Raw genomic sequence first — 6,920 nt, forward strand, 5'->3', positions numbered from 1 at the left:
TGGTTAGAGTTATTAAAAGACTATGATATGAGTGTGTTGTATCACCCGAGCAAGGCCAATGTAGTGGCGAATGCCTTTAGCAGATTGTCTATGGGTAGTGTTGCCTATGTAGAGAAAGGTAAGAAAGAGTTAGCTCGTGATGTGCATTATTTGGCTAGATTTGGTGTTAGGTTACTTGATTCAGCTGAGAGAAGTACTTTGGTGCAAAGTAGTTCTAAATCCTCTCTAGTTTTGGAAGTAAAGGAGAAGCAAGACAAAGATTCTAGTTTGGTCAGACTGAAGGAGTCAGTTCAGGACCAAAAGATAGAGGTTTTCTCCTAAGACGGAGATGGCATATTTAGAGTGCAAGGTAGATTGTGTGTTCCATATGTTGATGAACTGAGGTAGAGGATTATGGCTAAAGCGCATGGTGCGCGGTATTCTATTTATCCCGGCACTGCCAAGATGTAGCGGGACTTGTGGGAAATCTATTGGTGGAATAGTATGAAGAAGGATATAGCCGAGTTCATAGCAAAGAGTGCAACGTGCCAAAAGGTTAAGGTAGAGCACCAAAGACCTAGTGGTGTGATGTAAGAGTTTGGTATACCCACTTGGAAGTGGGAGGTGGTGAATATGTTCTTCGTGATCGGGTTGCCTCTTTCACATCGTCATCATGAATCGATTTGGGCTGTTGTGGATAGGCTGACTACGTCCACGCATTTTTTGCCCATGCTCACATCTTATACAGCTGAGGATTATGCTAGATTGTAAATTTGGGAGTTAGTCAGGCTATATGGAGTTCCCTTGTCCATCATTTTAGATAGGAGGACTCAATTTACTTCTTAGTTTTGGAGGGTATTTCAACAGGGTCTTGGTACCCAAGTTCTTTTAAGTTTTGCTTTTCATCTGTAGATAGATGGTCAGGCTGAGAGGACCATTCAGACACTAGAAGATATGTTGAGGGTGTGTGCTCTTGATTTCAAAGGTAGTTGGGATGAGTAATTTCCATTGATAGAGTTTTCCTATAACAATAGTTACCATGCTAGCATCAGGATGGCGCTATTAAGGCCTTGTATAGTAGAAGATGTAGATTACTCATTGGTTGGTTTGAAGTGGGTAAAGTTGTCGTGATCGGGCCTGATGATGTATTTGAAGCTATAGAGAAAGTTAAATTGACTAGAGAGAGGTTAAAGATAGCTCAGAGTTGTCAAAAGTCATATGTCGATGTGAGGAGAAGAGATCTTGAGTTTAAAGTGGGTGATTTAGTGTACTTGAAGATTTCACCCATGAAAGGGGTGAAGAGGTTTGGTAAAAAGGGAAAGCTTATTCCCCATTATGTTGGCCCGTATAGAGTTTTGAGCCGTGTTGGGAAAGTAGCCTATGAGGTTGAGTTGCCCATAGAGTTGTTAGCTGTTCATCCTATTTTTCATGTCTCCATGCTTAAAAAGCATATTGATGATTCTATTATAGTAGATCCTTCAGAGAGTGCTGATATTCAGAACAGTCTTTCATTCGATGAGATTCCCATTGAGATCCTAGACTTTTAGATCCATATTCTGAGGTACAAAGAGGTTCCCTTGTTCAAAGTGTTATGGCAGAACCAGTCAGTTGAGGGCGCTACTTGGGAGGCAGAAGCAGACATGCTATCTGTACCTGTTTTTTGTGAGTTCAGATCGATCCAAAGGTATTATTCTTCCTTAATTCAGCCCTTCTAATGTAAAGTTCAGCTGTGTATCTATTCTTACATGAGTTCTTACAATTTTCGAGGTATTCAAGAGTTTAGAGAGATTTTGAGCCTCTTAGCAAAAATTTCCTCTGCTATGTGTACTTTATTTTCCTGTGTTCCTAGTCTAACCAGCGACATTAGAGGAAAAATGTTTCCAAGGGGGAGCTATTGTAAGACCCCGCAAAATTATCTCATAGAATGAACCTTAGGGTATGTCAAGTGAGGCATGATTCTAGCCCTAAAAGATAGAGAAGTGACTTCCTAAGTGAGTATCATTTTAACCATTTAGAATTTCCCTAATTTTGACTTTTTATCACATGGGAAATTTGATAAACTTTTTGTCAATATAAGATTCGCCCAAATTTGATACCCGGGTAAGAAGTTATGGCTAATTTAATTCTTAGTCATAAAACAACATCGTTTAAGTGCTTGGTGCATCGCGGAGAGGTTCTATTTGACAATTATCAATTTTCAGTGGAACTCCAGGATAGTGGCGCATCACAGATGACCCCAATTTCCTAATAGTTGATTTCCAGTGGCCCGACATGATTGTGATGCGTCGCGCTGAAGTTCCATATCCCAACTACTGAGAAAAAGTGATGGCTCCACATCGCGGCGAGTACCAATTTCCCATTTGTCAATTACCAGTGAGCCACTGTGATAGTGGTGCATCACGGTGACCCATGAAATCAGTTCCCAGTTCATTTTTTTCAGCTTCGTACAGAAGTTAAAAAGGGCACTTTGGACTTTTTCCAAGCCTCTTAAACCGTAAAAACACCAAATTAAGGTCATTTACAAGCATTTTATGAAGTCTCTCTCAAGTTTTCTATCAACAAAAACCCTAAGTATCCAAAATCTCTTCCAACAATCTCAAGAATCCACCATAGATTTTCTTAATAGAGTCAAGATTCAAGGTTCCCAAGTCAAGGACTTCAAGAACCCTCATTCAAGAGTACGAATAGAGTACCAAAAGTGAGAGTTTATCCAAATCTTATAATTCAATGTATGTGGGGTTTTGAACACGAATAAACCTTTCACCCTTGAGCCCAAAATCTTATTTAAACTACAATTCTCTGCAATTTATGAGATTTTACATAAAATTGAATTGTTGTTATTGGTTGCAAGATTTTGATGTTTCCCTTGAATTGACAGTCTAATGGCATGATTTTTACATGTTTTCTTGAGAAATTACAGCTGGGTCTATACCCCATGATTTTAATCCTTGAGAAGTTAATATTTGAAATGTTTGAAACATTGAAGTATATGAGTGTGTTGAGATTTCGAGATAAATTACTGAAATTTCTAGATTTCTACATGACTTATGAATCTATATGCTATCTATTATGCTTTTGATGAGTTTTAACATGAGATTGAACTGTGGGTTACTAAGCCCTACTTGAGACTTGAGATTTTATGAACTATTGTTCTATAAGCACCCATGATTTGAGTATTCTGAGATTATTGAGAAATTTTTTGACCTAATGGTCATTGAGTTTTGAAATCCACTCTACTACATGATATTACAGATTTGATTATTGCGTTCATGGTGAACCATGAGATTATTTCTAAAATTGGATTTTTATGAGATGAGCGTAGATAATCTAAAGGGAGTAGTATTTAGCACCAAGCGAGTAAGTTACTACGGTTTCTTACCCCAAAACTACGTGCCACCGTAGGTTGGACCTGAGGCTGAGTTTGGTTAGTGATCACTGGACCTAAGTTATACTCCCTGGGTAGACTATGATGCCTCTCCTGAACGTGAGGTCTCTTCCTTAGGGGGGAAAATATTGGACTCCATGTAGCTCGCATGGTTTATGTCGATTAAGAGAACCTCCCTTGACATTTAAACTTCGAGATCAGTTACCTCCCTAAATTAAAGTATTTTCCACTAAGATAAGATATTTTCCCTTAAAACTAAAATACTTTCCCTTGGTATGAGTATTTTTCCCTAAAGCTTGAAATGAGATATTTTCCTAACGTGAATGAAATGCCTTCAAGTATATTCCAAAGTTATATGATTTCGAATTCCAAATATTTGAGTTCAAAAGAGTTATATGTTCTTGAGTATTGAAGAAGTTTTACTCTACATGATACATATGCATGAGTTGAAAGTATTACTTAAAGTTTCCTTTAGCCTTGAGTATTGAGAATAAGAGATGAGTACAAATTTCAAAGCTGAAAGTATAATGACTCACGAGATTGTGTTACATGTTCCATTTTACATGATTCATAAGCTTCGTATTTTATACTTATTCAAGCCATCTGAGTCATTGCTTATTAAATGCATGATTTGATTAAAGAGTATTGATGTTGTTTTATATAACTTCATGCACCCCCACATACTCAGTACATTCCCAAGTGTTGATCCACATATACGTTTATGTGCTACATTGTCTTATAATGTAGGTTCAGGAGCTCAGTCCTAACCTCATCTGTGATTTTTGAGTACCTCTATCTACATTATTTTAGTGGTGAGTCCTCATGGTTCGAGGACCTATATTCAGACATCTCCATATTTTGAGAGACTACATTATTATTTCCAGTTCATTTCGAGTCTATTGGGGACCTGTCCCAACGGCTCTCTATTTGATGGATTAGTAGAGGCTTTGTCAGACTAGTTATCAGATTATGGTTGTGTTGAGTTTTTCGGTATTTCTTGGTCATTGGACCAAGCATTTTCTCCATAGTTCCTTTCATACGATATGTCTATGCTAGTGTTTGAATTATTTCATCTTAAAATGAGTGCTATTAGTAGAAATAGGATCAAAGGGTTAGCTTGGGGATACTTGTAGCCTTAAGCACCGTGTGACCTCCCAAGATGTGATTTCGGGTCGTTACAGGTGTGCCCTCCATCACGACCAGCTTTTGATTTTCTATATTTTTAGGGCATTTGGGTCATTTCCATCCACCCAATCAGTCCATAACACAAAATTTAGGTTCCGAAAGAGCATTATTTGCTCTTTTAATCACAAACCTCTCAAGAAATCCCCCCTTTCTCAAGAACAAACCCTAACCCATTATCAATCAATCGAGGAATTGATGTTTCTAATCCATAGAATTGTTATGAATTCGATAGTTGAGGTATGTTTCATGTTCATCCATGGGCCCTTTTCACCCATAGAGTCCAATAATCCCTTTTTATTTTTAAATTGTGAGCTTTTACATGCTCAAATTGAATTATCTCCATGAAGCTATTATTTATTTTGATTTTGAGTTATGTTTACTAGTTTTTTTGACGGGATGAGCCATTACATCTTTTGAATATTGAAATCTTCATATTGAAATCCCTAATTCATAGTTTTAGTATTGTAATCATGTTATCATTCCATGCTTTACCATTACTATGCTTAAATTCATGACTCTCATGTGTCTGATGAAATGTATAAATGTTGGGTTTTGAGCAATGATCCCCTACCATGGATTTTAAAGCTTTATATGTCATCATAGTTATTTCCATTCAGTGTTAGTGGGTTATGAATAACCAATACCTAGTTGTTTACATAATTTCAGTATCTTTAGAATAATTTCAGATAAACCATGAGCATCATCATTCAGTTAGTTAATATGATCAGTTGTTTACTCTGTTAAGATTAGTTTAGTCCAATAAGTAGTGTTATTTAGTTGGGAGTAGGATTCAACATCGAGCAAACCCAAGGATGGGGGCATTCCTACTAGTTCAGGGTTTGACCCTTAGTAGCAATCCCTGAGTTACAGAACTAAGTAGCTAGCATAGGTTTGAGATATCTTATTGCTAGTTTAGGGTTCACACATATTCCATGAGTTTCCTACCAGTATAGGGTGACTCATTAGTTCTTTGGGACACCAGTTTAGTAGATCAACACAACCAGTGTTAGTACCCGTGGCACGGTACTGACACCATTCAAACCGGGGTTATATGTTGGACCCCGATTAGCTTAGATTAGGGCATGTCAGTGAGATAATATCTCCCACATTCTCAGTATAGTATTCAGTCAAGAATTCAGTTCAGGTTTGCTTAACCAAAGCATACATATTACCAATCATTTAGTTATTAGATTTTAAGTATTTTAATATTATTTTAGAAATATGTATATATATATATATATATATGCTTGTTCTTTCATTCTCAGTTATTTCGGTTCCCATGAATTCATGTTCAGTTATCTCATGCTATACAGTTAGTCCTTATTTTTCATGTATAATACCCTATGTATTTCAGATTGTCCTCATCGCATATACCAATAAATTCAAAGTACTAACCTTATACTTTTTTTTGTGCTATGATTTCTTATATCATAGGTTTGATTGCTCAGTTTCCCAACCATGCTTAGAAAGTCCAGCACTTCAAAAGCAGCAGCAATGGTGAGTCATCATCTATCGAGGACCTACTATGTTTATTTAATTATTTTCACATTCCTATTAGTTAGTCAGTTGGAGTTAGTTAGGTCCTGTCCCATCAAATCCTAAGTCAGTTTAGAAGATTTTGAATATTTAGACATTTTATGAGATAGTTGGTCAATTTATCAGTCTTATCAATTGTGTTTCGGTATTTTATCAGACGTTATTGACTTGTGAATTCATTGTATTTTTAGTATTCTGACCTTAAGTCTTCATCAGTTATTTTTCGCACATGTCCTTTATAATTATGATATTCAATGCTCACAGCAAGTACCAGCTCATAGGTTAGCTTGTGGTCACTTGTGACTACAAGCACCGTTGTCACGGCTAGAGGGTAGCCTCAAGTCATGACAAAACTTGGTATTAGAGTCTGAGGTTTTGAAGTATCCTAGGGAATCTAAAAGTTATATTGAGTAGATTCTTTTGCATGGGTGTGAAGTGCGCTACACTTATGGATAAAAGGATACAAGAAATTTTAGGAAATGTTTCCCTTCTTTCAGTATTTATGTTGTGCAAATAAGCATGAGCTCTATTTAAACTCACTTTTAAACTCATACATTGTTCCATTTTCAGACAATGCCTCCCTAAAAAACAATGGATGAAGGAACTTAAATCAGCCCACACCTACGCCTGTTTAGGAGGATCCCCTAAATGAGCATGTTCTCATACTAAATTTAGAGCTGCTTTTACTCTGCTTTATAATACTTAGTAGCTGTACAAAATAATTAGTAGGATATTTCCCCAGCCAATCCAGTAGCCAACACAGCCATAGCTCAGAGTTGGACTTTACTCGAATGAGCCCACCTTTGTTTTTAGGATCCAAGTTTGAGGATGATCC

This window comes from Capsicum annuum, chromosome 12, assembly GCF_002878395.1.
Source record: "Capsicum annuum cultivar UCD-10X-F1 chromosome 12, UCD10Xv1.1, whole genome shotgun sequence".
Taxonomy (NCBI): domain Eukaryota; kingdom Viridiplantae; phylum Streptophyta; class Magnoliopsida; order Solanales; family Solanaceae; genus Capsicum; species Capsicum annuum.